This window comes from Scophthalmus maximus, chromosome 5, assembly GCF_022379125.1.
Source record: "Scophthalmus maximus strain ysfricsl-2021 chromosome 5, ASM2237912v1, whole genome shotgun sequence".
Taxonomy (NCBI): Eukaryota; Metazoa; Chordata; class Actinopteri; order Pleuronectiformes; family Scophthalmidae; genus Scophthalmus; species Scophthalmus maximus.
The window spans coordinates 6,210,380-6,226,850 of NC_061519.1; the positions used below are offsets into that span (position 1 = coordinate 6,210,380).

At 41.9% G+C, this 16,471-nt stretch overlaps 1 protein-coding gene across 1 annotated transcript in view; it reads right to left on the reverse strand.

Annotated features, from left to right (window-relative positions):
* The window catches only part of LOC118311203 (cadherin-18-like), a 118,095-nt gene extending 101,967 nt beyond the window's left edge, over window positions 1–16,128 (reverse strand). Inside the window, exon 1 of the mRNA XM_035634830.2 lies at window positions 15,875–16,128. The gene's annotated coding sequence lies outside the window, so the exon portion shown is untranslated. The remainder of the gene's footprint in view (window positions 1–15,874) is intronic.
* Between the last annotated feature and the right edge of the window lie 343 nt (window positions 16,129–16,471).

Below are 16,471 nucleotides of genomic sequence, written 5' to 3' on the forward strand. Positions count from 1 at the left end.
AAACATACCTACCCTTTCCATTTCAGTCCCACCAATGCTGTGGTGTGAATTGCTGTTGTGTTGTGGTGAATTTCTCTCGTGTTTTGTGATTTGCTGTTGTGTTGTGGTGAATTGCTGTGGTGTTGTGTGATTTTCTGTTGTGGTTTGCACTTCAGGGCCACTGTAGTAAAAAGTAAGCCTTTGACATGGATTTGGACATAGAAAACATGTCATCAAGTGTAACAGATGTCCTCATGTCTGACAACTGTTTTGGAATCTTAACACTCTCGGGAAAAAAGACCATCATTGAAAAAATTGCAGCTAATCTTCGAACCTACACAACAAAAATAGGTTGTTGGCCAATGCCTTTCTCAAAGACTCGTTCAAAATAGTCATTTATGGGTGTTATTTTTTCTATACCCCAATAACGCCCAACACCTTAAATAAGGTACTGCATAAACTTAAAAAAACCTTTGACTTGCACTCCACTTTCAGGAACTGCCACTGTATCACATTCCCCTGGATCAGACTAATCTACAGCTTTCTGGAGCAGAAACAATTCACAGCCAAAGAGCGTGGAAACACCATGACCCACAGAACTGTCTTGAGACATAGAAAGGCCTAGCAAGGGCAATTTGTGTGTGTGTGTGTGCGTGTGTGTGTGACAGAGTAAGAAGAGAGAGGATTTTAACAGGTTCATGACTAACACCACTTTCAGATTATTTATATAAAGAAAAGCAAGTTTATTCCAGCAACTGTCTGTGCTCTTAGCAAAGCATGTATAAATGTTGAAAGAGAAAATGAATTAAAGTTGATGAAAATGAATTGAATGTGATGAAGTACCTTTGCTTAAAATGATGGACTGTAGTTGAAGTGATGCATCCCAGCAATGAGTTAAAACAGCAAGATAGAAAACGATAGAAGAAACCGCCCTCCTGCCGTAATCCAAGGGCAGAGGCAGAGCTACTACAGTGTTTCTTTTGCTTTCCAGAGATCTATCAAAACCAATTAGCCATGGATTAGCACCCAATGTTGCTAATCACGCTGCTAATTGGAGAGGAATACACAGCAGACCTCTGAAGAAAGTCTGAGGCTGTGACTTGAATACCGATAACGGTTCTATCGACATACATAATAATTATGCTGGTCATTTTTTCCGAAGCTCTCCTTTCACGCAGTCCTTCTCTCAAAAAAAGGGAAATCACACACCATCTAGGTTGTGGTTTAAGTTAAGATGCATCAGAGTATTGTTTGCTTCCCACCAACAATACACATCCACAGAAGCTGAGCTCGTACAGATGCAGGGCTACGGTTGCCGTGAAACAGCTGTGGTGCCAGACCTGTCTTTATCTGCCCCCCGCCTCACAAAATGATTCATTCACTTCTGACTGATGTATAATGTAAAATTACAATGCAATACCCCACAAGCACAAAGACACCTGAAAGGATTTGAGGGCTGGAGCACCTCACCTCAGAGTGTGCACAGGCAGAGGAACTTCAGACACAGAAACAGATGAAGAAAGTGCATGAAAAAGCATTGACACTTACAAGCTAAATACTGTATCTTCCAGGCCCTGCAGCAGGGGGCGAAGACAGCCACGACTGCTGAGAGGGCTTCAGGTGGGAAGACAGACACAAAGGCAGTTATAAATGTTTTACACACCCTTTGTATTGACTATTGAAAGGATTTATAATGTGATCCTATTAAAGAGCATGCAGAAAATAATGTCATTCAGTTAAAGTATAACTTTGAGGTTGTCCCATAATATGAAACTTGGCTCTCAGGTTTCTTGCACAAATTTCCCTGATGTCATTTGTGCTCAGTAAAAAATCCACATGTCAAATGTAAAATATGAGTGAATGAGGCTCATTACATGGCGCATTGTTCGACCTGCTGCTGTTAGTCACAGCGTATTTCATGCTCGTCAGTCAGCGTGCTGTGTATAACCAGCTGAAACACCAATCGCCGCCACTCATTAACCGACCATCACCAGTTAACTGGCAAGATTAAAATGTTCCATTTAGAATGGACAACGTTCTGGAAACCTTAATTAAATACTAGTATAAGAATTTTCAAGTAGAAGCTTAAACAATAGAACATGAGAATTCTAGCCTGGGCGTAGTCAGACTAACACTCAAATGGGTATCAGTCTGGGACCTTTATATCTTTACTCTCACAATCCACGAGAGCAGCTCTGCATGAATCACAATTGGGGGGTGGCCCCCATTTATCTGAAACTTTCTGTTGAGCAGCCCCTCAGTTGAGCCTCTGACTGAAAATGTTAACAATTTTAGCAATTTAAACGTTATTGTGTCAGGACACACATTGGCGGTCATGTGCAAACACCCGTTGTCACCACATCGTTTCTTCCAGATTCAGCCTGTCAATAATAATATGCCAGCTTTACGACTTGGTTGGCAGCTAGCGTTAGCGTGGAAGCTGGCTTACAAAACATCAACATCCGGTGGTTTGGTGCTGCTGAAAAGTGCTTCCGGGTCACAAATTTCTTTATTCTCGAAATGTGAGATTTAAAAAATCTTTCTCCTCTCAGTTTTTGTCTTATGCCTGGCCCTAATAGCCTACTCTTCCATAGTTGACCTGCAGCATTGGTTAATAATATGCTGGAGTACATTAAATGCTTAAATGATCTATTAATATTTCAGGCTACACTTGGAGCAGTTTAAAAATATATATATATATATATATATATATTTTGCATCAGATGCCATTGAGAGAAAATCCAAACACCAAAGACAGTTTTTTGGCCTAAAACAGGCGACCACATTGAATTACTTAAATTTGACAGTTGCTTCAAAGACATTAATGTGTAATGTATGCATTCTTTCTTTTAAGTCGCGTTGTCTTGCCCTAAATGTGAATGAGTGGTCTCTGGCAGTGTTCGGCTTAACAAATGAGAAGCCGGTGGAGGATGAATTATGTCGGGCAGGTTTGTCTGCAGCCAGTGTAACAAAACATTTCCTTGAGCTGGGGATACGTTTGACTACAGAACAGCGATTACTCAGTGCAAACCGTGCTCAATGCACGATACGCTGCATGCTTACATCTTGTTGCAAGTGAATGCGGCAGTACGCTGCACATTTCCAACCATTTAAAGGATACATGTCATGTAGGATGGATGAATGACCTGAATGCACCGTACAGTGCTGCTCTATCAGCATGCGGGGCTCCACCACACAGAGACACTGATTGATGGAGAAGCACGGCTAGTTAGGTGGATGGATGAATGGTGAGGTGATATTGAACTGAAGCACATTCCAGCAGCGGTCTCTGTACATGGTGTGCATGTAAATGTCGATGTAGTTTCGAACAGCTCATCCAGATCCTGGCGTTCCCTACCCTTCAAAAGACTCCTTCAACGGCAGTTTTACTTTCTTTGACGACTCGCAGAGAGGGAGAGTAACAGATGGTGGATTTGACAGGACATATGCACGCAGTATACATTGGGTAGATGTGAAATTCCAATGCAGAACAAACAGTGGAACACTCGTGGCACCAGACTAGTAAGGGAAACCAAAGACGCAGCAAACGTGCGTCTTACCGAGGCAGGGAGTGTCACACGTTGGAGTTTGTGACGCAGTGGGTCTGATCGCTCACCTCATCGAGCCTAAACCAGCTCTTTTAAGCAAACCAAATAAAAAATACTGCAGCATTCTCCACTTCAGAGACTCAAATCTACAGGGGCCCCTAATAGACTGGCTCTGCTGTAAGAGGAAGCGTGTGCTTTTTTTTTTTTAAGCAAGTCAGTCATTTCTCCCTCTAAGTTTATCGCCTTGATCCACGAATTTCAGCAGAAGTAATATGCAAAGGTTTCTATATTCATACACACCGCCGCTAAAAACAACACCGATACAATGCGTCAACAGAAGTATCGGAAGTATCAGAATTGTATTTTTTGTAACAAGGTAATAAATGTCCCCTCAAAGACGAAAAGTTTGGATCCCACTGAGGCTGGCAGAGATTCCTCACTCTTTCCAGTGACATGCAGGAGTAGGTTCAGATTGAATTGTATTCCAGCACGAGGCTTCCTTGGCATAATTAGCAATTTGCAAAGTCAAGGATTGCTTCATGTTTATCTGTTGTCCTGATAAATTCAGTATGGCTTAGTTCACGGTACACAATTCCTAGCCAGATTTTCCACCTGCCGGCAGATCGGAGCCAAATCGACTTTCGATCGGTAGTCGGTTTTCACACTGTGTGAACTCGAGAGGCTTGCCGCTTGCCTCCTCCCACTAGATTTCTTGCAGGGTAAATATCTAGACAAATCACCACAGCCAATGAGAAAGCAAAACTATTTGTAGTCGGGTGTTTCCCTGGTGAAAAAAATGTGTAGTGTTTGAAACTGTTGACTTGATCAAATTGAATGAACAGTGACCGGTCGATCCACAAACTGTTAAAAGATTCCAGTTGAAATGCTGCTGAACTGTGATTGGTGCTTCAGTGTGGCAACCTTTGTCTGACAGAGCCAGTGAGAGGTGAACAGAGAAAAATTAGAGACGCAGAAATCTCCTGTAATTTAATGATAAACAGGATAGACCCAGGCCTTTAAAAGCCCCTATAGGTAAATTTGCGTGTATGTACCTATCATTAATTCATCCTGATGGCATTCAGTTTCTCTTTTAATTAAAGTTGACCGTGCTCGTGTATCATTTACGTTTTTTTTTTTAACTATTTGTTGTTAGAAAGTCTGTATGAAACCTTATTGAACGTGACGGACACAACAAAGTAAGGACACATTCATTATGGACAAAGCTCAATCAGCGACCAAGGCCTAAGTATTGGACTCAACACAAAAACACTGGGACCTGCTTGTAGCAAACAGCTTGTTAAAATAATTTGTTGCTATTCCGTCACCAAGACAAACACACATTCTACTCTTATGGCTTTCTGTGTTTGATAGGTTGACACATCATTACCCTGAATACGCGCATGCTTACGTGCTGTCCATCTCTTCTCCTGTGACTGTGTTCACTATTATAACTACTGCTGAGATTTTATGAGGAAGTCATAAAACTGTAGTCCCGTAAAGGGAAGATGCATCTGAAGGTGCTCCTTATTCCCTGCACTGCTGAGTCAGTGACCTATGACTAATCACTATGACAACAACATATGGGAATTAGGAAGCTGTAGTGTGCAATGTAATAAGAAAAATCTGAATCTGATAAACACAGCATGTTAGCCACCTCCTCATCCAGTGTGCAAACATTGTTAAGTGGATATGGCTGTCTAGATGTTCTAGTTAGTAATGTGTATGCAGGTTTACTAGTAAGACCACATGAAATGGTTATGAAATATCTGGATTTCTTACAAGAAAAATTATTTCATTTGTCTTTCATTCAGATATTGAAATGTTGAATCATGACTCCTGTCTGGACTAAAGGAGGCAGTGCGACATTGGATGAATGGGTCAATAAAATGTGGGAGACATGGGAGACTTGTTTCTTTCTAGTTTCCAATCGACAGTCAACGTGGGCTGGCACGATCGCGGCCTGACCTTAACCACTGGGTTATTACTGTAATCATGATGAAGAAAGTCCCCAACCTCAAAGAAGACGTGATAAACTTAACCCAAACCACAATGTTTCCTGACCCTTAAATAAGCCCCTATTCTAACCCAAACCATTGTCTTTCACTCGACCTTCCGTAAAGTGTATTTTATTCCTCAACCTGACCAAACATTAATGACAGCATTTATAGGAATTACTCACTTTTCAACGAAGGTGAAATTGTCAAATTACAGAGGGGTCTTTCATTTTGACCTTGGGACTTCCAGTCTATAGTCAGTCCAGATGTTCCTATAGAACACATGTCAAACTCAAGGCCCATCATTTTATGTTGCCTGCGAGAACTTAAAAGGCATATTTTTGTCCTTAAAAAAAGTCTATGCTGCTTTACAGCATACAGTGACCATAAACTACATCTCCCACAATGCATGTCGACTAAAGAGCTGATAAGCACTTTGGAGCAGAGACGGTAAAAACGTTGTCAACGCGCCAACGGTGTGTTCACAACAACAGTGCAAACAACTGATTCTCCGGTTCCGGTTCTGTGTATTGAGTCGAGATTCACCGAAACAGTTTGTTATTCGCGCTTCTGAACGTGAGTCAGTGAACGTACAACAGGAGCAGAGCGAGGCTTCTGCCTGAGTGCTGCTCTGCTAACGGATCTAAGCCGCCCACAGGATGAGCCACGGTTTCTCCACAGCTGGATTAGATGTGCGCCTGGGAAAAATATAATCTGGGTTTTTCGTCATAGTTGTCGTTAATGAAATGAACACAGGTAAAATGCCTCACATATGTTCTTAGCAGCTCATAATTGTTTGTTGTACCATAGTTCTGCCCCTCTCAACTGTGACAAAAAGTTTTGAACAGTGTTAATGTAATAAATTGTGTTTGATGATATTTGTATGTGGCCTTTTCTTTTTCCTTGTTCACTTGAAAAGTTTGATCTTTGATTGACGGAGTAATGTGGGTTTCCTCTGATGAATTAAAGGGATTTATGTTATAATAACACAGTTATTGTATGTAAATGGAGGTACAATATAATAATCAAATGCAGACAAATATTATCAATATGTTAAGGAGTAGTTACATTTTTACAGTCTTACAGTTACAACCGGCACCATAATGCTGATGTGGCTAGGGGGGTAAATGAGTTTGACTGACCCTGCTGTAGACTATGCAAGCCACTTGGGTGATGCCTGCCTGCATCTTACACCACGAGTTTATGTACTGGACATCTCAGGGGGCGTCTTTGCACAGTCAGCACCAGGGATCCTGACTGGTGTGGCAGTCCTCGGCCTCTATTGATCTTGTGCTCATCGCCTGTTCTTGTGCTGCAATGATTAGCGCCCTGTGCCGTCTTTGAGAGCAGCCTTTTCCAGCCATTGGTATGATTTCTTGATATCAGCCATCTGTTGTTGGCAATTGTTGGCCGTGCAGGGGCTTGTCCTTCCATGATGGCACCTATTCGTCTACCTCCTTTTCATCATCGTGTTTCGGTTGTCTTAGGTATTCATTCACCTGCCACCATCTGCTATGTGGCCTTATGGCAGTTCAACCCCTTCCTGTGTGATAATCTTGCCTCTTTGATACCATCCAACCACACTCATCTAGTCAGGATGACATTCTGATGTTGTTGCTGTAGATCCTGCTGATGTGGATCAGTGATTTGTCATTCCTGGCATATAGCTTGGCGTCATTCATGTGGAGGAGTTGGCTGTTGGTTGCTCCACTTCATAAATGGTATCTGTAGCCAGTCTTTGTGATGGTCTGGCTGAGGGGGTTCAGGCCTATGCAGAGCAGCAGCAGGGAAAAAAAGCATCTACTTGGTATATACCGCACCTGATGGTAACTTCTGCAATTGGCTTTGAGTTGGCCTCTAGTTGTTTCAACTGACCCACTGAGTTCTTGAAGACTGTTGATGTTGTATAGGGCCAAGAATTTCATGTGGTGTGCCATCGAGTCGTAGACTGTCCTTTAGTCAATCCAGGCTGTGCACAGATTGGTCTGACTGTATCGAGTGACTGCTCAAGTGTTACTACCAATTCCTTTCTGGGCCCCGCTCATGTACTGAGCCATATGCCTACTCATCATAGCACTTATGATGCCTGACAGGAGCTGCCATGTTGTGCACACACACACATTCAAGTGGACACTTAAATTATGTACCGTGTATAATTTGTTGAGAACAAAATGTAACAATGGTCAATCGAAACCAAAATCATCAACTCCTAGGGAACATAGGGCTGAGGGAACACAGGGTCTAATTTGGGGGGAAATCCTTGAGGGAACATAGGGATGACCCTGTTTCCCTGTATAATGTTTGACGGTCTTGACCTTACTCTTTAGTGCCTTGTGCATTCAGATAATGCATGTTGTGATTTGGTGCAGTGACATTGAAAAGTAAAGAAACCGTATGAGCACGTGCTATCACAAAACTTACATGCACTGACTTTACGTGTCAGGGCTGACGTGATCTTTCCGTGTTGCCGTGTCCACCGGGCACAGAGTGTGAGTCGGGATGGGGACCACGTGACAGCTTTTGTCACTGCACTCTTTCTCCATTTGTTAGTCAGCTGATGTAAACAGACAAGTCCGTCAGCTAGATCTTGGTCTGCTCTTAGAAATGTGTGGTATTGAGTTTCGTGCATTCTGTTTTGTTTTACACTTAAAAATAGTAGCGGTGGATTATTTGAACGTGCATCTTGAAGAAATCTCAGCACAGTGAGCTGTAAGTCACAATCCAGAGAGTCTTTCTGAAGCAATGTGATAACTGCTGTATGATGTTTAGCTTTCTCTGGAGCCATGTTTCAATTGTGAATTTTTTGTCCTAAAAAAAAAATTGCGTAGTGGTGTGTTACCTTGTCCGACCTCACGTTTCTTTTTATAGTCGAGCTGAAGTCAAAAGTCGGCTCTACAAGAGAGGTGGGAGATGATAGGCAGTCTCCCCTGCAATACATCCACGGTGTTGCGTTTGGTTGTACATGTGTGAAGTGACAGAAACAGAAGTGTAAAAAATTAAGAAAAAAATTAATAATGATGTGGCTCTGAGAGAGGAAGTCAAAACCTGGCTGATTTCTCACTTCTGTACAGCTGCCCAAAATGGTCACAGAAATTGTCAGACAGAGGTTCCCCGACCCCACCGTACCCCTCTCATCTTTCTGACGTACAAAAGGTGTGAGGAGGGGAGGTGTCTGAATCTGTTCCAACTGTACGACAAGCTGCTCTTGACCTTACGCCCAGTCACCAAAGGGTAGCTGTGGGGGGTAGCATCTCCATAATCTACAAGACGAACAGGCTCTTTGTTAAAGAGATTCACACTTTGAATGACTAAGTTTTGAGTTATATGTTTATGGATGTCAAGAAGTTTATATAATATTACAATAAGCTGCCAAATTGCTGGTAGTATCAGTAGCAGGTTCAGGTTACTTTTATTTTTATCCGTAGGTAGATTTGTTGCGCAGTTCAAAAGTGCAGGGTATCCATGACATACAGCTTCAGACACCACAGACAACATACAATGGGACGATGAATAACACATTTAAAGTGCTCCAGTGCTAATCAAGATGCTAAAAATGTCTTATAAATACCAAGGGAAATACTTAAAACTGACCACCGTAACATGAATGGATAAATAATATATACACAAATACAGACTCCAGAAAGATTTTATGCAAATTGTGCAATTTTTCTTACGGCTTGTTCAGCAGTGTAACTGCAGCTGGTTTTTCGGTTCATCTTGGGACTAAATACCTCTTTCCAGAAGAGGAAAGCTGAAATTCCTTGTGCACAGGCTGCAAGCTGTAATTTCAAATCGAGTCGGTTATCCTCTGTACCTGTCTGGTGTACGTGTACAGGGACGCCGGGTTCTGCTGGGATTCACCGGTAAGCTTACTGGAACATTTCACAATTTGATTGAGTGAGTTCCTTTTCTTAACAGAGAGACGTCCAAACCATGACACCAAAGAGAAAGAAAAAAACGATTTGATAAAAGCATGATAAAACAAGGTCATTATGGTTTTATCTACATGGAAGTAGAACAGTTTTCTCAGACAGTGAAGTCGCTGCTGCCCATCTTTTCACACAGCTGCACAATTCAGAATCAATTATTGTCCCAAGATATTTGTACAGTCCACACCTTGCACCGATTGTCTTTCCATTGTTGTGACATTGTGAGTGTGAGGATGTTTTCTAAAATCGATGATCATATCTTTTGTTTTAGATATGTTTAATTGAAGATGTGACTCCTCACAGAAAATCCTCAATGATCGGGCCATGACTAGTTTCATTGTTTTGGAGCAGACTTACAATTACAGAGTCACCCGCGTACTTTATAATGGTCCTGTTTTCATATCTGCCCTGACAAAAGTTGGTGTACAGGATGAATATTAAAGGTGACAGCATTCATCGCAGTGGAGAACCAGTAGAGAAGCAGAGTTGGCTAAAGAAGACTCCATTTACCCTTACTCCCTGTGTCCTTCTGGTTAAAAAATACAGAATCCAACCCACAAGATGTAAGTCAAGATTGAATTGTTCCAAAAGCCGGATGGCCAAGATATGGGATTGGATTGTGTTAAAAGCCGATGAAAAGTCCACAAAAAGGAGTCAAGCGTGAGACCCACTTCCTCCAAGTGTTTAAAAAGTGAATGAAGCTAAGTAAGAGTGGCATCCTCTACTCCCCTATGTGGTCTGTAAGCAAACTGCATGGGGTCAAGTACATACTCAGTTTTTCTTATTTATCTGTCCTTACCAGTTTAGTAAGTTTAGCAAGTTTTTCATTACAATCGATGTAAGGCCAATAGGTCTAAGATCATTAAGAGTTTTTGGGGCACTGGATTTGGGGACTGGGACTACCACAGCATCCTTTCAGACTTTAGGGACATGCTGTGTCTGCAAAGGACTTATTAAAAATATGATGGAATATGGGGCTCAGCTCTTTAGCACAGGATTAAGGTAAATTGCCACATATATTATCTGCGCAATGACTTTTGCTGAGAAAAATATAATTTTGGGATATGTCAAAGTGCTCTGTCTTTGAGTTTAAAACAAAGTTCCTGAACCTCATGGCTAAAATCAAGAGTATCAAAACGAGGAAGCCCACTAGAGAGAGATGGTTGCTGTTCCTTTGAATCCTCAGGCCCGTTATTGTTTTCATGCTGGACCGGGTTGAGCCCAGGTTATTTGGTGCCATCTTATTCTCCAGTTCAGTCTTCAAGTTCTGTTTTGTTTTGAGAGTTTCAAGTTTTAGCTCTTTGGTAGCAATATGCAGCTCAGAGACTGCTCCCTTCTTCAATTTAACAGAACTCTTCACCCATGGTTTGTTGTTTGGGTAAATGTTAACTAGTTTGCATGATGGGATAATCATGTCTCTACAGAAGGCAGCATATGAGCATACTACATCAGCCAGCTCATCCAAATCATCATCACAGGACTGTTTAGACATTTCCCAGTCCGTGCGCTCATAACATTCCTGTAGACAGAGCACAGCTCCTTCAGTCCAGTTTTTTTATTTCCATCGTTTGTACTTTCTCCCTCTTTAAAACAGTCTGTACGCAACTACGCTCTGCTAAACCCAGTGGGGGAAGTGGGATTGATTTTTATGCATCCCTTCCTGATCCATAAGAGAGATCAAGTGTCTTATCCCGTCTGGTAGGACAAGTGACAAATTGATGAATGTTTGTGAGTGTCTTTCTAAGGGATACATGATTAAAGTCGCCCAAATTAAGTTTGGCGCATTTTTGCACTAAACCAAAGATAGTGCTGGAGGCCGAGACAGCATTTGCCTTTGGATGGATATACACTACTGTTAAGAGTTGTACTGTAAAGAGTTGTGGGAATTCACATGGCATGTAAAAGGACGCAGTGATACAGATACAAGTTCATTATCTGATGTACAGATACGTTCTCTGACAGTCATAGAGCTAAAGTACTGCTTGTTACCGCCCCTTCGCATTTTTCCTGTTGTTTCAGCCTCTCAGTCCAGGTGAACAGGCGCTCCGAAGCCGTCAATGAACAGGTCGCCGTCTTTGTCGCGGCCAGCGCGAAGGCCATTTAACAGCGTTTTCTAAAGTCCTTCTGGAACCGAACATTTCCCTGAAGTACTTCCACTATATTCCTTCAAGATGGAACATTCTCCATCATCATGGAAGGCAGAGGGATTCGGGTCAGCCGCTGTTTTGTTACTACTCCATAGCAACAGATGGAGTTGAAGTAGCGAGAGCAGAAGATGAATTATTGTGTCTCAGTCCAGAGAGTCTGGCTGCTCAAATCTTCTAAGTCACTCACGACGTGACACACATCGACGGCATCAAGTCCAGAGTGACGGTAGCGTCTAGTTGCTAACCTACAGTGACCCATGCAGACAGGTTGGATATGTCTTGTCACATAAATCTGTTCTGATCACTTGCAAATAGCAGTGCTGACAGTCCGTCCCTAAAGATCTTGGTATAAAGACTTGTGTTATGAACAACCTTTGCAATGAGGACATGTGGGCTGCTTCTCACATCTTTAAAAGGTTTTTTGGGGGCTTTAACAGTTGGTTTAAAGGTTTAGGTTATGTTTGTCTCATTCACCCAGTCTTACACACAATAATAAATACACAGCATCGGGAGCATGCAGTAAGGGGTTCAGTGTCTTGCTGCAGGACAGGTTAACACACTCTGGAGGAGCTGGGAAACAAATCAGGAACCTTCCGATCACTACCTCCTGAGGCATGTCCACATGTCTTGGTTAGGGTGAGGCTTGGGGTTAAGCATTCAGTTGTAATGGCCCACGTAAGAACAAGGGAATTCTTTATATCAATGTGTGTCCTTGGAAAGATACAAGCAGAAGTTTAACATATTTTGGACACGTGATGAAAGGAACCTGTTGTTTTTATGAATATGTATCAAATGAGTATCCTCTTGTGACCAACAACTTAATAAAGTATGAAACAGAAATGACTGTATCTCAAAATTAAATTCTGTGGCGCTTTCCCTTAACATACTAAATATAGTTGTTAGTCATTAATGGCTGTGACTCTTTTGTGAGGCAGTAGCACACTGGACCTAGACAATGACACACAAATTCTTATCAATGCTGGAGCCAGAGGAGATGACTGTCCTCCTCTCGGGAGTATATTTTTGAGTTTGCGTTATTGGACAAGCTGGATTCTCAGCCCTCCAGAAGAGTGGAAGAGCCAGTGAACTGTGTTAAAGAGGCATGTGTGTGTGAGTAACAGTGAAAGACAACCTAAGTGAATTGAACTGTGTGGGACTGGTCTATGCTAAGTTTGATCCACAGTAACACTGATGTTGCTTACCTCTGACTTTACATGTAGTGTCACCTACAGGGTCAAAATGTCTACATGTCCAACACTGTGGTTTATGACCAAATATGAACACAGCTTATGTCTTTGGAACATTGGAATATTAATGGCTGGACTAGTTTGAAGAATCCAAGGATTGCAGGCCCTAAATCCTGACATCATTTCATTCTGTGACGAACATTTGTCTTTTAATGATCAGATGGTTTCTCTCATCCTATCTTGGTTGGTGGTGGTCCATGGATGACCTGCAGTATAGTTATATATGTATATATATATAGAGAGAGAGTAATATTTCTGTAATCTAGTAATCTAGTAATATTCCTGCAATCTATCTCCAGAGGGGTATACATGAGAACAGTGTTTGAGAGTAAAGAGATACACGTGCAGGAGTCAAGTATTTGTGTATTTATAATACAAGATGCAAGTTACTGTATTTAGGTACAGATACAACATAAATAGATGGTAATCACAATATGGTAATATTCAGTTAAATACAGTTAGAATTAATAGATTAATAGTCACACCTTAGACAGGTGATATTTAAAACCTTCCGTCTCGAGTGGCGTCAGACTCAAGTAGCATAAAAAGTAATGGTGAATCACTCCTTGAATTCCCCATGGTCTGTAAGTGTCATTGTAATGCTAATCTTAGGTCACTATCATGAAACTGATCATTGTATTATATAACTCCACGTGACAGAAGGTTTATTTTCTTCCAACAAGTGTTGTTTTTTTTCTGTTAAAATTTTGATTACTTGATTTATTCTGTTAAATCATTTGGAAATAAATAATACTGTGCCTTCCTCCATATCCTGGTGTTTAAAAATATAATGGGACATGAAAACAAAAAGACATATCCATATTGTATTAAAAACCAACAAAGAATAAGATATGATAAAAGGGGAAAGTGTATTTGATAAAATAGTCCATTGACCAGAGGACAATCTAGGGAAAATACCAGCAATCTCTATTTATTTTTGACAAGTGTAAATTGCTCTACAGAAGCCAGTTCAGAAGAGGGAGAGTATTACAGCGGGAGCAATTACAAAGTAACAACCCACAGTAATTCTGTAAATAAAGAAATAGAGTCCAAAGACAAACTCCAGTGGAAAATGATATCAGATAATGGCTTTACTGAAAATAAAAAAGAGGCAGAGCTTGGCATGTGGGGGTGGGGGGCTTAGTAGATTTATTTCCTGAAAACTGAAATGTGTGCTTCAGGCTAAATGCTAATGCTAGCATGATAACATCTTAGTCAAGCATGTTAGCATGCAATCAGCTGGGCCCGATCAGAGTGTATTTAAATTTGCAGTAACTTGGGATCGGACAAATGAAACTCAAGGGATCATCAATGTTATTATGACTCCATTGTCATGGCAAACCATCCAATAGCTCAAACACGCAAAACCACAAATAGCTGTGCTAAAGGAACAGTGGGGGGAGCACCGGAGTAATTAGGATTTATCCTCCTGATTACCTGATTAGAGTTCAGTTCTGTGCAAATCCAACCAGGAGATGTTAGAAATATTAGTCCAAGAAAAGCCAAAAAATGCCAACCGCCTGGTGTGATGTTGAATAAACCTAACCCTTAATGCAGATTTTAAAGTCAATAAAGAAATAATATTTTAGTGTATCAACTTGGAAACTGACACTGACAAAGCAGCTGGAATAACATCGTAAACTATATGATATTTTGTGAGATATGTGGCCGTGACATGACTGTTTTCATGATCGAATTAGTGCTACAAAAAAATGGACATTGTACTGAATTCATCAAGACAACATGTAAACATGGAGGGGGTTGTGAGTTCATATTAACTGCAGAGCAAAGTGACGGGCAAGCTTGAATGTGTCTGTCAGGCCTCTTTCAGGTCAGGGAGCTGGTTCTCTCTGTAGCTGAGCTCAAGAAAGGCCAGCAGCCATGATCTGAGGAGCTAGAGGGATGGAGGCAGTATATAAGATGTAAATGGTAATGTTATACAGAGCTTTTCTTGTCTCACCGACCACCCAGAGTGCTTTACAGTACAAGTCACATAGTCACATTTATACAGCGCTTATATATACAGCGCATTTTCTATCACACATCATTCATTCTGTCAGAGGCAATTTAGGACACGGACTAGGGGGAAGCCGGGAATCGAGCCCATCAACCCTCTGGTCACTGGACAACCCACTCAAACTCCTGAGAAAAGAACAGTGCCTGTGACTGGAAAACGTCTCTTTATTTTATCACGATTATAATTATGATAATTTTTGTTTTTCGAATAGGTTTTTTTTGTATTATTACTGTTTTATTTGACATAAAAACTATGCAAAACACCACAAAGGGACCAGATGGTAGCTGCTCTGAGGAAATACTTGCAGTGAAAGTGGAGACGTCACCAGTCATGAGGCCCTAGCTGAAAAACTTTTCATTGCCGTCATCCACCAAAGGGATTCACGTGTCTCGCTCATTTGCATCGCTGAAAAGAGTCTCCGCTTTTTGTCAAGAGGAGCTTTTAGTATCGCACTCTGTGGTCGAAAGCTTTAGAACAACAACCCAAAAAAATTTGACGTCCTCCGGCAGCCTGGTCTGCGTGCAAGACTGCGAAACATTGATCATAGTCCACCGTGTAAAGGATTTCCCTTCAGCGCGGCACTGCCCATAGTGCAACACTCCCAACACACTGCTGATGGGGCTACAGGAACGTGTGTGTGTGTGTTTTAACAGCGAGCATAGGTGCGGATGACAAAGAATATTCTCCGTGGCCAAAACCGGCAACTTCACATAATAAATGTGAAGGTCTCGACTGAATTTTCATTCACCTACACACAAACACATGCTCATAAATAATACACACAGAATGGACATGCTCTCTCTCTCTCACACACACACACACACACACAAGTACACAGTGAACCAATTGTAGACACTTTTTCTATCACACACACACGCAGACACCAGAAAACAGCTGCAGCAGTTCCACCAACATTTCTCTGCAGCGAGGCAGGGGTGAAAGAGAGATGGAGGTGTAAAAGAGGGGGAGAAAGGGAGGAGAGCGGTGGTGTTTGGATGGAGAGACGGTCTTACCTCGCGCAGACAGATGTGTTCGGGCTCCTGCTCGCCCCGCTGCTCCACTCTCATCCGTCTCCCGATTCTGCCTCCTCTCTCTCCACGTCTGCCCGCCACTGTGGATGAGAAAGTATGTATCCTCCTCTCTTTCTCTCTCTCTCCCTCTGGCTCTCCGTCCCTCTGTCTATGTGGCTGAAGCAATGAGGAGAATAAAAGACTGCCTCTGCCCCACCTCTCTTCCTCTGAACTCTCTCCACTTCTCCCTCTCCCTCTCTCAGTTCTGTTCAGCTCTTTGCTTTACTCTATCTCGCAAAATGCTTTCTCCTTCCTCTCTTTCTCTCTCGCTCATAGCCACACACCATATATATCAATAGAGAGCGGGGGGGGGGGGTAGTGTGCAGTGACACATTACATTGAAGGGAAAGAGATTGGCTTCAGGCTTACTAACACACTTCATGTTGGATTTTCCTTTCATTTCGTTCAGCACATCATTTAAAGAATCTAAAGCAGGTTTCTCGGGACGTGCACGAGGTCTGGGTGGTCACTGGGGAGGTTCTGAGGATTGGTGAGGACATTTTGGGGGATGGCACGGTTCAAAAGGGTCCTTCAGTTTAA